Source organism: Anolis carolinensis, chromosome 4 (genome assembly GCF_035594765.1).
Source record: "Anolis carolinensis isolate JA03-04 chromosome 4, rAnoCar3.1.pri, whole genome shotgun sequence".
Classification (NCBI taxonomy): Eukaryota; Metazoa; Chordata; class Lepidosauria; order Squamata; family Dactyloidae; genus Anolis; species Anolis carolinensis.
In genome coordinates this window covers 46771286-46788441 of record NC_085844.1, presented here as the reverse complement: position 1 = coordinate 46788441, position 17156 = coordinate 46771286, and the positions used below count along the sequence as shown (strand labels likewise).

Sequence of the window (17156 nt, the reverse complement as noted above, 5' to 3'; positions counted from 1 at the left end):
TATGGTCATCCATCCACTCCAAAGAAGAAGACTCCACCACACTACCAGGAAATATATTTCATTGTTAAACAACTTTTACAGCCAGGAATCCCTTTTTAATGCTTAGGTGAGGAAAGGTAGAGGTCAGAGAAGAAGATAGGACTTGGAATATAGAAATACAGAAAGTGGGGATCTTGGCCCGCCTATTGAAAGGTAGCTTGACTTTCATTGCCCTGAACTGCAGCTTATAATCATACTATATTTAAATAATTTTGGACTGTGTGATAAATTCCAGCCTAAGGAGTCAAACCCAAAATTCCAAAGTACACATTGTATTGATGCCTTTTAGTAGTTCAACCAGAAGGCACAACATTCATTATGATAGCTTTTAAAGCACAATGGCTTCTCCATCAGGAAAAAATCGTAAAAAAAAACTATAAAAGGAAAACAAAATGTTACTGTAAGAGGTCTGCATCTTGTTTTCTTAGGATGTTATATGTATATAGAGAGATTTTCAAACACAATTTTCAGTGCCCTCTCCTTCCTAAAATCTGTGAAGCAATATGGAAGAAAAGCTGTAAAAGAGGATAGAACAATTTCCTTTCACCATTTGCAGCCTCATATTGTCTGTGAGTTAGCAAGTTAGCTGGCATTGCCCCTCCTGACGTGCGACGGGAAGTTGCTGCTAACGGTGAGAGAAAAAAGGTCGAACATTGTGAAAGCCACCCACTGCATGGCTATCACCCTCCTCCCACCAGACTCAAATCAAGGAAGGGCTTCATGAGAACCACCACTCCTCTTGATGTTCCTCCAGCAACAGCAAGGGTGTCCCTCTGGGCAGCTAAACCTGGCAATTCTAACTGGATGACCCCCCAAGAGGGTCTTCCTCCAGGGGCAAACCAAGAATGGGCAACTTGGAAGTCCCTGAACAGACTCAGAAGTGGAGTGGGCAGATCTAAAGACAACTTGGCAAGGTGGCACTACATGGAGGAATCCTCCACCTTGTGTGACTGTGGAGCTGAACAAACAACTCAGCACATGTATGCTTGCCCACAATGCCCTGCCTCATGCACGGAGGAGGAGTTGTTTAAAGCTACAGACAATGCGGTTGCTGTTGCCCGCTTTTGGTCCAAAACTATTTAGTTGCTTGTGATTTCTTCTTTTTTTTATTTCCATTATTTGAAATGTATTCGTTGTACAATGCTTTTGACACAAAATAAATAAATTGTCTGTGAGATCTGAGTTTGTCTGTGGCTGCTATGAGGCTTCAGGCTTTTCTGATGACAGAATGCAGTAGTCATCTGAGAAAGTGCCTTTGTTGTCAATGTTGAGATAAATATGTGTTGCAGCAAAGAAAGTCTGTCATTAAAAACCAAATGATGTCATTTTATCTTACACTGCAAAATCAAGCCACACTGAAAGAAGACACCCAGGAGTTTATCACACAAGGCAGACAAACCAGCTTTAGAACTGGACCATCTCCTTTGTCCATATTGCATGACACTCTCTGCATCCCTCTGATGGTCTGCCTCCTCACTGTGGTACTTTTTTTCCTGGTCACTAACATCAATAGCTCCCAATTCCACAATGTTCCCATCACCTAACATGGTGTGATGGGTTCCTCTTGCTTCTGTATTGGCAGTGATATCAAGAGATGGAGTTGTTTTTCTCTCACCTTCCCCTTTGCTATTTCCAAGCTGACTGTTTTTTTCTTATATTGTATTTTATAATTCCATTTGGCTTTCTTGATTTGTTTACAATGCTGGTATTGAGCAATTGAATAAAGAATAGATCTAGAAAAGAATTAACAGAGGTGCAGGAAGACAAAGATGTGATGGTGTGTGGAAATAAAATTGTGAGGACACAAATGAGCAAATTAGTGAAATTGTGCTAATGAAAAGAGGTATGATATTGAGGGTGCTCAACATTGGTATATATCTGCTATTAACAATAATGAAATTATATGCAATATTGAATTCATGCAGTAAATGTCCACAGTCCAATTTCTCGGGTTCAGAATTCTCTGGATGAGCAACTATGGCCAATATTTTTAAATCTGAAAAATGCAACAGTGGCCATATTGATTGCAAAACAAGATTCAGAATCCAAAGTATACATTGTGATTATAGTTTGATTCAGATAAACAGAAGCTGCAAGTTCATTATTCAGTTTTAGCCCCTTTGCTTCTTAATCAGGTAAAGATGGTAAACAAGATCGTGTATAATTTGTAAGAATAAGGACCTCATCACATGGGTTATTTTTGTCCCATTTTACCAATTTGTTTTGTAGCACAGACAGGGGCCTGCCTTGCTTCATTACATGACACATGGCAGGCGCCACCCACATTTCTCCCAAAGTGGAAGGAAAGCACCAAATGGTGCTTTTTCCACCACTACAGGGAGGAAAGTATATTTTGGGTAGCTCCGTTTTTCCTCTCTTTTCCCTGTATGATGGGGGAAAGGATGACAGGACAATATGCATTATCACCCTTTCTCCCATCTGATGGGGACAGGGTGCCAACGTACCTTGTCCTGTCACCAAGAAGGAGAGACATAAGAAACTCATTGTCTGGGAGGGTGAAGGGATGGAAGTTTTTTCCCTTATGCATATCAATCTTAATTAAGCAAAGATTCATTAGAGTTTGCCATTTTATTCACCTAAGCTTATAGTATTGTTTAGTAAATAGATCAATATTAACATTTCCCTTGAAAATCTTCAAAGCAGGTCAAGACTCAACATTTCACAAAAGTAGCCAAACAGAGTTGTAAAGATTTTAAAGATTTTTCCTGGAACTTTGGCAGAATACTAACAGGAAAAATCCCAGACGAATGAGAATCTTTGTAATTTACACTCTTTTCTATGTGATTGTTTTGTGCAAAAACCAGCATATTATTTCCTGCACAGAAAATGCTGTTTTTTTGTACAAAATAACTATGTGCATTTTTGCGTGCAGAATAAGTACCAAATTGCAAGTTGTCTATGACAACTATGCAATGGGAAAATTCACTAAAATTTATTTTACATTTAAGAAAATCAATGAATAATTGTAATTGATCACATAGTACTCACCACCATATAATAGTCACACGCGCACGCACACACACACACACACCCCAAATTTGGAGCTGATCTTCCCTTCCTTCTTTCTTTCTTCAAAGGCAAGGCAGCTTAAAAACTATAAAATGGAGGTCTCTAAAGCTCCACTCTTTTCTCCTCCCTCCTCTTTCCTATAAAACCTGGAATGGAGTACTTTGTAAAAAGGAGGGAAGACTTGAGTTCCAGAGATCTCCATTTAAATTGCATTGCCTTGGAGGAAGGAGAAAAGAGAGAAGAGTGGAACTTCAGAAACCTCCATTTTATAGTTTTCAAACTGCCTTGCTTATGGAGAAAGAAGAAAGGAAAGGAAAGTCAACCCCAAATGGCACTGTAGTTTTTTTTAAAAAAACATACTAACTAAACTGTTTGTTTGAAACAGGAGCATCCCTTCTCCACCTCCCCTTTCGGAGGTAAGGCATTTTATTTTTAAAACAACAACAACAGAAACCAGAAAATCACAGGCAGATTTTATTTCCTCACATAATAGTCATAAAGGAGTGGATGATTATTATGTAATGAAAAATGGTATATCTGCTGACTAACATTTCAGTCAGAGTACTGTAATGTCAGTGTTCTCATTCTTGTTGAACATACAAACCCCACAGAAAACAACCTAATAGGCTGTTTATTCCTATTCTTATTCTTACTGTTGTTGTTGTTGTTGTTGTTGTTATTATTATTATTATTATTATTATTATTATTATTATTATTATTATTATTATTAGAAACACAACAAGATGAGTCCACAGCAGACACTCTGCTGGCTGTTGTACTGGATCACACGCCGGACACTTCCCAAGTGTCTAGGGCTGTGTGATGTATATTATTATTATTATTATTGTTCTTCTTGTTGTTGTTGTATGACACAGCAAACAAGATAGATATGCTGGATTTCGTTTCACAAAATCAGAAGTCGAACAGTGTCTAGGACTGTGTGATATATTTTCGGATGATGTGCGCAGTAGGGTGGCCTTTTGCAGTTGGCAGATCGTAATTTATTATTATTATTAATATTATTATTATTATTTGCATGTTGCAAGTCACTTCTGAAACATTGCAGCACACCAAAATAGTTGGAAGTTACCCTAGACTGTGCTCTGACTTACAAGAAGCATTGCTTGACTATCAAGCACAAAGTGGGTGCTAGAAATTACATCATTCAAAAGCTGACGGGCACAACCTGAGGATCACAGCCAGACACAGTGAAGACATCTGCCCTTGCGCTTTGCTACTCTGCTGCTGAATATGCATGCCCAGTGTTGAATACATCTCACCACATTAAAACAATGGATGTGGTTCTTAATGAGACATGCCACATTATCCTAGAATGTCTATGCCCCACATCACTGAAGAAATTATAATGTTTAGCCAGCATTGCACCACCTGACATCTGCCAGGAAGTAGCAGCCAGCAATGAAAGGACCAAGGCATGTACATCTCCAGCCCACCCCCTGTTTGCATTAAATCAAGAAATAGTTTTCTAAGATCTACAGAGATACTCGCAGGAACACCTCAGCAAGTGAGAGCCCAAAAGTGGCAGGCAAAAACCTGGGACCTCAATCAGTGGCTGATACCGAATGAGAGACTCCCCACTGGGCACACAGAAGACTGGACAACTTGGAAAGCATGGAACAGACTGTGCTCTGGCCCCACGAGATTCAGAGCCAACCTTAAGAAATGGGGCTACAAAGTGAACTCCACGACATACAATGTGGAGAAGAGCAAACCACAGACCACCTACTACAATGCAGCCTGAGCCCTGCCACATGCACAATGGAGAATCTTCTTATAGCAAGACCAGAGGTACTCCAAGTGGCCAGCTACTGGTCAAAGGACATTTAGTATAATGCCAAGGTTTTTAAATTTTTGTTTCTGTTTTCGAATACATTACAACTTGTACCCTCGGTTCACTTCTGACACAATAAATACATAAATAAATTATTATTACTACTACTATTATTAACTTTATTTATACCTTGTTTTTCTCCCCTTGGGATTCAAGGAGGCTAACAATCCCACATTTAGTCAAGTTTTAAAAGCGCAATACAAAAATTAAAAAAACCCCAATTAAATAGTAACAGTGTGGTAAAAACAGATTAAAATACAATAAAGACACTTAAAATGTCCTTTAAAACTGTGAAACTATCCTCTATTTGTGAAATTATCCTTATCTATTGAAATCAAGCAAACACATTCTGGGATATCTAAAATATGAGAGACAAAGGGTCTTGGTCCAGTTCTTACTATTCTTATATGATCCTTTCTCTCACCACTTATAATTGAGGCTTGTGCTAACAATCTAATTTTGAGATGGCTTATTATCTGGATGGGTTGGTTGCATTTCTATATAGTCAAATAAGAGGTGTTGCCATTATCATCCCATATAATAATAATGTGTCATATTTCTTTAGATCTGAAATAGGAAACCAGTCTGTATTGCACCCCAGCTTTGGTTCTTCTTTATACTAGCTCTATTTAGATGAAACCTTATCTCTTTCTCAGGTTGCTTTCTGGCTTGATTCCAGCCTATTACTATGAGTACAAGGAACAAGTATTATGAGTTCAAACTTGTTGTGAGATTCAAACATCAATAAGAATGGAATTTGATCATTTGCCTGCATGACACTAACTTTGCATGCTTTTGTGAGGCAAGAGGCTATGCTGATAGCAGCACTGCTGCTGTAAACGTTTCCTTTGGGTCCTATTTCTAACAACTTATACCTTTCCTTTCAACCTGCCATTACCGATTGAAAGAATACATCATACATCTACTGAGGCCATTTATTTATTTGTTTGTTTGTTTATTTATTTATTTATTTATTTATTTATTTATTTTGCAGTTTCTTGGTGAGCAATGTGACAATGGATTTCTTCTAGCCAGTTTCGTTGAAAGGAGAGAGCCTGACACATCATTCCACAATAGATTTTATCATTAATTGCTGTTTTCTCAATGCAATCCTAACCCTAACTCAATGCAACCCTGTCCATCCAGCATCCTGCTTTGGAACAGCCCAATTGAGAAAGCTCTATGAAAACATATTATTTGACTGAGCTACTGAATTTCCATATAAGTACTTGATCAAAATATGCTTCAGGGAATGCAAAATACACTATATTTACCACAGAAAGTTGGCTGGCTATTCTGTTTAATCCAGGGCAGATCAAACAGAAGCAAGCCAGTAGATGAGGTTGCACAGAAAGTAAGTTGAAATTTCATCACTATGAACGTTCCTTAATAGTTCCTTAATAGATCTAATAGATCTATATAGTGTGACAAAGTCATGTCTACATCATACTATATTCAATGGGATAGGACTTCCAGCTCTATAGCAAAAGTAGGCAACTTTGACAAATCCAAAGGGCAATTTTGCCTCCCTGGAGACTTAGTGCAAGAAATACACTTGAATACACTCATTTGAAATATGGCCCCAATGCAACTGGAACTATTTTAAAAACATTAAAAGCACTTTTTCCATACTCCAAGTTCTTAGACCTTACTTTAGAAGAATATTTTGCTGCTGAGAGCTTTCAGGGATGAACTCTCCCTCCAGCCTCATGTCGCTCTCTAGCCTCATTTTTGGTTCACGCACTACCTATGTTGTGTATGAGGCATGAAGCTGGAGAAAGACTGACAATCTGTGAAATGGTGGGATTCCAAGTGTAGTGCTTAGCACAAATCCACATTCCCTGCAATCTGACGGGTCTCTCTCCAGCTTTGTGTCTGTCATATCTCTCTGAGGGGCCTGCTAGCCTTCCACTTTCTCCATTCAAATAAATGAACAAGAGTGCCACAGCCACTTCTTTTAAGGCAGAATAAGATGCCTGATGTAACGGAATGGGTCTACCAAGCCAGTGTGTAGGAAAAGTTCTAGGCCCTGGGAGAAAAGGCCCGATCTAAGCTAAAGGAGAAGGGAACAGCCCACTCCTTATATGGTAGTGGTGCCTGATTGGTGGGGGAGTTAGAGAGTGTTGCCTAGCTACAGAAGGTAGAGGGCACCAGGGAGAGAGAGAGAGATTTGGAGAGAGGGGTCTGAGGAGGAAAAAGTGTTGGGCTCTCGGAGAAAAAGAACCTCTGTGAGGGAGGCGAATTAAAAATGGCCTCCGGGGAGAAGTGCTACATTTTTTAGAGAGCCTCTAAGGGACAGAGGGCTTATATTAGGAGCCTCCGGAAGGGAGGACTGAAGGGTTTTGAAAAGCCCGATTAGTTCTTCCATGAGTGAACACAGTTCTGTGGAAGACAAGTTAAGGAACCATTTTCTTTTAAGGAAACAGCTTGATAATCTTCTGAAACAATTATACGTCTGAACTTCTCCTAATATCTGAGCAACCTTCTTGTTCTAGATCAAATACACTTCACAAATCTGTTTATACTTCACCACAAGAGTACAAGCATGTCTTTCTGTGCTTCAATATAGGAAGGGGGCCTGTCTGCATAATAGCCATCACTCTTTAAGTCGGAGTTTCCCTTCATTTTTGGGTGGCTCTGAGAACTGACTCTGGTGGTTGGTGGGCCAGTGGGACAGGGAAGAGTGAATGGTGTGATCATAGACCAATACAATTAGATTGGTGGCAGCAAAGTTATATCGTGATGTAGCCAGGAGGTCGGTGGTTGGGATCAACCGTTGTACCTGGTGTCATAAAGTTTCCAATTTTGGAATAGATCAGAATTCTGATTTCTACCTCTATTAATTTTAAATGATGGTTTGGGGTTCTGGCCTGTTTACACACTCATAATTATAGTATTCCAGTTTGACATAAAAGGAAAACATATGATTAACCAGAGACTTTTATCAGAAGGAACAATGAGACATATAAACTTGGCTGACAGGTTAAGTTCACAGTTACAAAATATTAATGGAATATAATGAATACCTGGAGCTATCTAACCATAAATCAATTTATACCTATAGCAGCATGGCATATATTTCCCACTGTTGCAGAATAGCTTACTGGATCACAGCTAGCATGCCCCTCTTTCCATACTTAGATTTGTGATTCTGAGCCAAACATCTCTTAATAAATTATATTTTTCTCCTGACTGCAACATTCTCCACTGTGCTGAATAAATAGGTCAAAGAGTTACATGTTGTTGTTCTTGTTTTCATTTCGCGATGAGCATGAGAAAGAAGCAACTTGGGTGTCCAAACCTCAACAATCAGCAGGTCTATATGGCAAGTCTTTTCTTATTAATCAAGCCACTCAAATAATATATCTATAGATCTGAAGAAAATCAAATACATTCCTCTACAACATTTCCTTTTATTTTCCCCACATGTATGTGTTGATGTGTGTAGGTTTATGTACATGTGTTATACAACATACTCCTTGAACAGCAAAGGATGACACCTGTGATTTGGCCCCATACTGGTTAAAACTATTCAGATGTCTTCCATGTTCTGAGATCCATTTATCCTCAAGCGAACACCCACTGGGCCTATCTTGTAGCACTCAAAATTAATCTAATCTAAAATGGGATGCCAGGTAACAGAATAAGTTATGACAAGAAAACACATTTTAAATATTTTATTAAAATATTAAAACATACTTAAAATAGATCAATGCCAACAGTGGTGGATTTCCCAGAGTGTCAGATAGTAAGTGGGTTCCCTGAAATATTAGATGATATATTAAAAGGGTCCCCTTTAACATTAGATAATATATTAAAATATTAATGACCTTTTAGTAGCTTAAAAATAGAAGTTCCAATATTATTATCGTATGCAACTAAATTTGACATTGGCATTATTAAAATTTACTATTTTAATAATTAAATTAAATGATAGCCTTATAGCTGTGGATGCCTCCCCCCTTTGTCTTGACCCCGTCCACCACTGAATACCAACTCAGCAATTAAAAAGGAAAAAAATAATTAGAAAAACAGAAAACAGAGGAAGAACAAGGAAAGAACAAAGGATAAAGAACAGATACAAAAAGATAAACTTGACTTTTCATCTCCTTTTCAGCTGTCATTTAAAAATTAAAAACTTCATCTGATAAAGGTGGAAAATTGGCATTGAAGCAGGATGGTTACCTTTGGTGAAAGCTCCTATCAGACAATGTTGTGCACACCCCATTATTGGCCTGCCACCTCCCTAAGATAAAAGCATCCTCTGCTTTTGACAAGGAAACTGGTCAACAGCAGGGGATCTCACCACAGTCCCATCACTTACTTTATACAATGATTCTGATCCATGCCTGTTTCTGCTAGTCTTAAAAAGGAAAGAAGAAAATAGCTAATAAGTAGGCTATTATTGTCTGATTCAGCTCTCACTTCTCTTGACATAACCAAAGTCAGCAGTGGTTTGCTTCCTCCACCCACAAACAACATCACAAATCAAGACATACAGTTCTTTAACCAACCTGGTATGTGAATGCTGAATGGGTGTTTTATGGTGCACAGACAGCTAATGGTTTCTTCCCTGCTTTAAAACCAATTTTTTTTGTCTTCTCCTGATTAATGCCCTGAAAACCAGTTGAAATGGGTGGGGGCTCTGTTTTTGTCAAGATTGCCTTTTATTCCTCTTCTTTTGGATGAGAATTTCTCCTGGTTTGATCCTTCAGGAAGGCAAGAAAGTAGTCTTGCACTGCAGTTCCATCAGTTTTAGTCTTACCTATACTAATTATTTATTATACAGCTGTAATACAAATATAATATAAAAGCTAATGTAAAGTTTACTCATTAAGTAGACTGGGCCCACATCCTAAAATACATCACATGGCTTTTGGTGCAACTTTTCCCATTTCCAGAAAACATCCTTTATAAGAAAACATAAGGCCAAATTGCAAACAAAAGCTCACTGAGATGGATCACTATTCCTTTCCTTTATTTCTGTTCTGCCTTAAAAGAAGTTGATGTTTTCTGCTGAGTGCCCCAGCAACTAAGCAAAATATATTATTTTTTCCTGACCGTATGATGTAGGTTAGGCTAGAAAAAATGCTCTTGGCTCATGGTAAACACATAGGCTTCGGATATTGGTATTTGAATGCTATAATTCAGTTCCAAGCACAATGGGACTTATTTTCTGCCAGGGGCAAAATGCCTGTTCAATCACTTGTTCATGCAAAAAATTGTCTGACTTTTGGATAGCATGGAGTACACACACGCTTTAGATGTAGGAGGCAGGATTAAGAAAAAAAAATCAGATCTAAGAAAAAAAATAGAAAGTTACAGTGCCACCTAATGGATTCACATAAGACACAGTGGAAATAGCAATAGCACTGTCACTCTGGAGCAAGTGTTTTCTGGGTATTTCCCTCTTCTCATTCTTCAGAAATTTTTCAGAAAAGGTTTGGCCTTCCTCTGAGAAGCAAGCAAATTGAAATACTATATCTTACTGTCTACAGAGCAGCACGAAGAATAAAATATTTTCCAACTCCTAAGGGATGGGAAAGATAAAAGGAGAAATGTACATCACTATTCTTCAGCAAGCATTCTGTTTCCATCACATCTGTACAATTTGTTCCCTTGAACTGAACAGAGACAACTTACCATACTATAATCCAAAAAAGATTCAGTAAATCTATACATTTAACTCCTTAGATGGAAAGTCTAAAGGAAACACACTTGCAGGTTGTATCAGATTGGCCCAACACAGTTTAGTTCAGTGGTTCTCAACCTTCCTAATGCCACGACCCTTTAATACAGTTCCTCATGTTGTGGTGACCCCAACCATAAAACTATTTTCATTGCTACTTCATAACTTTAATGTTGTTACTGTTGTGACTGCATCTAATATGCAGGATATATTTTGATTGTTACAAATTGAACATAATTAAAGCATAGTGATTAATCACAAAACAAAAACAACCTGTAATTATATTGTGAAATATTTATTTCTAATTACAAATAAATGAAATTTTGTCTTGAAGCATGATGTAACATGGGTAACAGTCTTAATATAACAACAGTAAACTACATTGCTACATTTTGCGACAGTATGCAAAGTGAACAAACCCAGAGGGTACTCACCAATGCGTCTTCTTCATCCTGGAAAGAAGTCACAAGTGGAGTGCCGCAGGGTTCCATACTGCGCTGGGTTCTGTTAAACACCTTTATTAATTACTTAGATGGAGGGTTAGAAGGCATGACCATCAGGTTTGCAAATGACACCAAATTGAGAGGAATAGTAAATACTCCAGAAGACAGGAGCAGAATTCAAAACAATCTTTACAGATTAGAGAGATGAGCCAAAACAAAATGAAGTTCAACAGGGACAAATGCAAGATATTCCACTTAGGCAGAAAAAAGTGAAATGCAAAGATACAGACAGAGGCGGTCCAACCATAAGGCGAACTAGGCACTTGCCTGTGGCGCCATCGCCCAGGGGGCGCCATCATCCTGGGAGGAGGGCGCCACTCTCCACCTCCTTCTCCTTCGGACCTCCCGGTGCCCGCGCTGGGCCTTCCGGCCGGCGCAATCCCACCTTCGCACCACGTGAGCCCACCTTTGGGGCCTTCAGAGATTGTGAGGTCTGTCGGAACTTGGAAGCTAGGTATGTGGGGTTTATATATCTGTAGAAGGTCCAGGGTGGGAGAAAGAACTCTTCTTTGAAGTACAGTAGAGTCTCACTAATCCAAGCCTCGCTTATCCAAGCCTCTGGATAATCCAAGCCATTTTTGTAGTCAATGTTTTCAAAATATCGTGATATTTTGGTGCTAAATTCGTAAATACAGTAATTACAACATAACATTACTGCGTATTGAACTACTTTTTCTGTCAAATTTGTTGTATAACATGAAGTTTTGGTGCTTAATTTGTAAAATCATAACCTAATTTGATGTTTAATAGGCTTTTTCTTAATCCCTCCTTATTATCCAAGATATTCGCTTGTCCAAGCTTCTGCCGACCCATTTAGCTTGGATAAGTGAGACTCTACTGTAGGTGTGAATGTTGTAATTAATCACCTTGATTAGCATTTAATGGCCCTGTGGCTTCAAGGCCTGCCTTCTTCTTGCCTGGGAGAATCTTTTTTTTAGGAGGTGTTAGCTGTCCCTGATTGTTTACTGTCTGGATTTCCTCTGTTTTCAGAGTGTTGTTCTTTATTTATTGTCCTGATTTTAGAGTTTTTTTTAATACTGAGGGCTATCTGGGTTATCTAAGTCCACACTGCCCTATATCCCTGTTCAATATTTAGTGCTAAATTTGCAAATACAGTAGAGTCTCACTTATCCAATATAAACGGGCCGGCAGAATGTTGGATAAGCGAATATGTTGGATAATAAGGAGGCATTAAAGAAAAGCCTATTAAACATCAAATTAAGTTATAATTTTAAACCAAATGAAGCACCAAAACATCATGTTAGACAACAAATTTGGCAGAAAAAGTTGTTCAATACACAGTAATGCTATGTAGTAATTACTGTATTTATGAATTTAGCACCAAAATATCACAATATATTGAAAACATTGACTACAAAAATGTGTTGGATAATCCAGAACGTTGGATAAGCGAGTGTTGGATAAGTGAGACTCTACTGTATAGTAATTCCTACATAACATTACCATGTATTGAACTGCTTTTTCTATTGATTTGTTGTAAAACATGATGTTTTGATGCTTAATTTGTAAAATCATAATGTAATTTGATGTTTAATAGGCTTTTCCTTAATCTTTCCTTATTATCCAACATTTTCGCTTATCCAACGCTTTTATTTTTCAGTGATTGGTTTGGGGGGGGGCGCCAAAATTCTTTTCGCCTACAATTGAAAAATACCTAGGGCCGGCTCTGGATACAGAATGGGGGACAAATGCAAGATACTCCACTTAGGCAGAAAAAATGAAATGCAAAGATACAGAATGGGGGACACCTGGCTCGACAGCAGTACATGTGAAAAAGATCTTTGAGTCCTTGTGGACAACAAGTTAAACATGAGCCTACAATGTGATGCGGTGGCAAAAAAGCCAATGGGATTTTGGCCTGCATAAATAGAGGTATAGCATCTAGATCCAAGGAAGTCATGCTACCCCTCCATTCTGCCTTGGTCAGACCATACCTGGAATACTGTGTCCAATTCTGGGTACCGCAACTGAAGGGAGATGTTGACAAGTTGGAATGTCTCCAGAGAAGGTGACTAAAATGATCAAGGGTCTGGAGAACAAGCCCTATGAGGAGCGGCTTCAAGAGCTGGGCATGTTTAGTCTGCAGAAGAGAAGGCTGAGAGGAGACATGATAGCCATGTATAAATATGTAAGGGGAAGTCATAGGGAGGAAGGTGCAAGCTTGGAGGTGTCTGCCCTGGAGACTAGGATGTGGAACAATGGTGTGATGGCGCGAGTGGGGCCATCTATATGTGGAACTGTAAGTTGCAAGATTTGAATTGTTGTATCATGCCTGATTTTGCCTTTTTACCCTGTAAATATAGTTGGATTGATTGATTATTTATAGCTGTCAATCAATGTTGTTTGCACCAGTTATATTGCTCCCTCAGCTCAATTGTTTGGCTCCACCTCTTCCTGGAGTAGGACAGTGTTTCCTTTTTCATTCCACCATCAAGCTTTCTATCAGATGGATGTGAGAGAGAGACCTGGCTCTAAAAGCCCTTGATTAAGTTACCTCTCAGCACCAATTCTGAGGTTCTTACCCTTGAGACTTATGCTTCATGTTCAGACCAACCTGGATGACGTTGAGAAGTCTCAAGCACCTTCAAATCGGTTCTTTGGCACCAGAGGAAGGCTATGTCTTCAAACATAGGCCATTTGGACCGGGATTGAGGATTGCTTCGGCATTCACAGCCATTGAGAAAGAAGGACCCAGAAAAGCTTCTCAGCTGCAAAGCTCCTTGGACCCAAAACAACCAGAGACTGTAATGTATATTTTCCTTTACCCCTTTGAAACTTCCAGCTTATTGCCTTAAAAGGATAACTTTTTGTAAACAATAAAACCAGTTTTGAGTTATCTACAGTGTTTTGATCCTTGGGAGTTCCAGCTTTCCTAAAGGAGGGCAAGAAGCAATCCCCTGGGGGGGAAATGTCACGTCCATGCCTCTTTTGCTAAGAATTATAGCGCCAGGCACAACGGCACAAATGGCTTCAAACTACAGGAAAGGAGATTCCACCTGAACATGAGGAAGAACTTCCTAACTATGAGATCTGTCCAGCTGTGGAACTCTCTTTCCCAGACTCTGGTGGAGTCTCCTTCTTTGGAGGCTTTGATGCAGAGGATTGGATGGTCATCTATTGGGGGTGCTTTGAGTATGGTTTTCCTACTTCCTGGCAGGGGGTTGGACTGTATGACCCATGAGGTCTCTTCCAACTCTATGATTCTATGATTCTATGCATAAAAAGCCAAAGTCAGTGCAAAGGTTGAGATTGCTTCTTTCTCTCCAGATAAGAAATTCTCTGGGCAGTCCTTGCAAGAGCACAACAAAGATAGTCTTCCTCAACAAGTCTACTTCTGTATTTAGACATGATAACCCAGAGACTTTTGGTCCCATTCGTTTGTTTGTTTTTGCAGAGGAGGCCACCAAATCCACCCTTAAATACCTGCCAATTTTGACCTAAAAGAAAGGGATGCAAGGCATGGCTTTCGCAGCTTTCAGGATGGACAACCTCTTAGGACTATTCACAGTTATGTGACGTTGTTCTACAAACAACACATAGTTAAGAATGGGGATGAGACAACAGTGGGGGAGAGGAATTTATCTTTTGGAAGGGAAGGGAAGATGACAGAATATAAATTATGATTAACATTTTGGGGAGGACTCCTATGAAGATAGAGCTACATGAGAACACCATCAAGGGTGCATTAAGTTGGAGTGAGTAAATTAACCCTGGGCCCCACAGAGCTGTCTACACCCATTAATTGTTATTGCCAGAATGTGAATGGGACATAATGAAAAATTTGCCATGTTTACTAGATGTAGATATTGAATAAGAAGGATGACTGCACTCACCTGCAACAACTCTCACTTATGTCTGAATGTACACTTATCCTAACCATATATTTTTCTAAAATTAAGCTGTGAACAGGATGGGGGAATGTGTTTCTAAGCTATAGTGATTTGAATCTGGACCACAATGCAGTGGACCTAACCTTTTCCCATGACACCAGTCACCCGCATAGTGAAACCAAAAAATCCAGTTTGGGTGTCTGAGTTGCAGCTATTTACCTGTAATATGTTTTGTTTCCTGAAGTAACAGCAACTCTAAGAATGGGTGATTATTACTATCAGCAAGAAGGTAGATGGTAGAAGTCAGATAGCAGGTCTGAGGAAGAGATCACAAATTGGTAAAGCCAGAGTGTAGGTGTTCCTGTAAAATTGGGTGTAACAAAAATCCATGATGGTTTAGCAATGGTTATTTGGCTCAGAATTTAAATATATGTAGCAATTTAAACAGGCATGACAGATGTAAGAGTCAAGTGAACCACCCTTTTTACTTTGGGAGTGGCAAGGGAGAAAGCTGAATACAATGAACAAAACACCTTCAGAAGAGGTGACTGGAGTCAACTGAAGCACAGGATTTCCAGGGACAGTGAGTGTGAAGAAGTTTGACTTGCTCGCTGCTAAGTGTATATAAATTAAAGGATACTTTTTATTTAAAAATTCTTTTGATCTAATCATTTTTAAAAATGCAAGGATATTAGCATTTTGAACATTAACAGTGGAAATGTTTAAATCATCATCATGCATGGCACTATACACAGACAACACACATACATACATGTCTGTGTTTCTGTATGTATATAGCAGTTTTCATATAAAAAATGAGGAATATTCTACTTTCCAAAATGTCTTCTCTAAACTGCAGAATTGTAAACGTGATCTGTGGAATGAGGCAGTGATCACTTCATACTGAAACCATTTCTGTTGTTTAATTATGGGTTATATGAGGAAAATTTTCCCTTTGTGCTTAATTCTCTTGGAATTTGGCTTACCTGGATTTAGATTATTGCAAGTAGATAATCATTTAATTTAAACAACTGGCTGTTTGTTATTATTAACAGAAGGGGAAGAGTTTATATTTCTTTTTTCTCCAAGTCATGCTTACATTTATAGGAATTTATATACTGCCTTTCTCTGAAAGTGAGATTCAATGCAACTCTATCCAGTCTTCCCGCCTCACTTCTTTCTAATCAAATAGCCTTTAAACAATGGTTGTCTTCTTCATACGAAATTATTCCAGTCCCTTGATCATTTTGCTTCTGTTTTCCAAGAAGCAAAGGTGGAATCACTGGATATATATGCCATATTCCAAATGTGTTTGCACTATTTATTTATATAAAGGTATTGCTGGTATTTTCACTTTGATTCATTTCCTAATGATCCCCATGATGGCACTCTTTTCCCAGTCATAAGAAAACAAGAGCAATGTTTTCATTTTGATCTCCTTCACTACTGAAAAATCGCTTTTTTAATTAGTCACCACAGTAGCTTGGATCTTAGAAGCCTAAATATGCCACTGAACTTTTTTTTTTCATTCATTTTATCTATCTGCAAAACTAGCTTAACATTGTGACTAGTTTAGGAACAATTGGACTTTCCATTTGTATTGCTGTTTCAAATTTTAAAGGGCCATGGAATTTAAAATAGGAAATGTTATATGAACATAAATGCAACCTGTGGGGCAATCATTCAGGTGATAAACTTTAGACATTATCACACAGAGGTGAAAACCAATACTTACTGCCAGACATTGTGTGATATCAATTCTCGGTCTTCCATCTCTCAGTGATGATGAAACTGTTCCTAGACATTGATAGGCACATTCCTGGGACTTATCTGATGCAATAAGGTCCTGGTGCTTCTGTGGCAGCATTTTATATTGTCCCCTTGCTAAAAATTGACTTTTAAAAAGTTTTTAACCTTATAGTTTGCAGTGACAAAGTATATTTTGAGAAATAAAAATAAATTTATTTATTTATTTATTTCCATCATTTCTATGCCGCCTTCTCACCTGAAGGGACTCAGGGCGGCTCACAGTCTGGCAAGATTCAATGCCAATATACAATACAAAAGATAAAACATAAGCAATTAAAACAATTAAACAGTTTAGCATAATACAATAAATACATTTAAAACAATACAATATAAAATACTTAAACCATTTATCCGTAAAACCTTGCACGTGAACCTTAAAGGGA

At 38.5% G+C, this 17156-nt stretch overlaps 1 protein-coding gene across 1 annotated transcript in view; it reads left to right on the top strand.

Moving 5' to 3' along the window:
- The window catches only part of LOC100554962 (monoacylglycerol/Diacylglycerol O-acyltransferase), a 56649-nt gene that overhangs the window by 31768 nt on the left and 7725 nt on the right, over positions 1 to 17156 (top strand). The window lies entirely within an intron of this gene.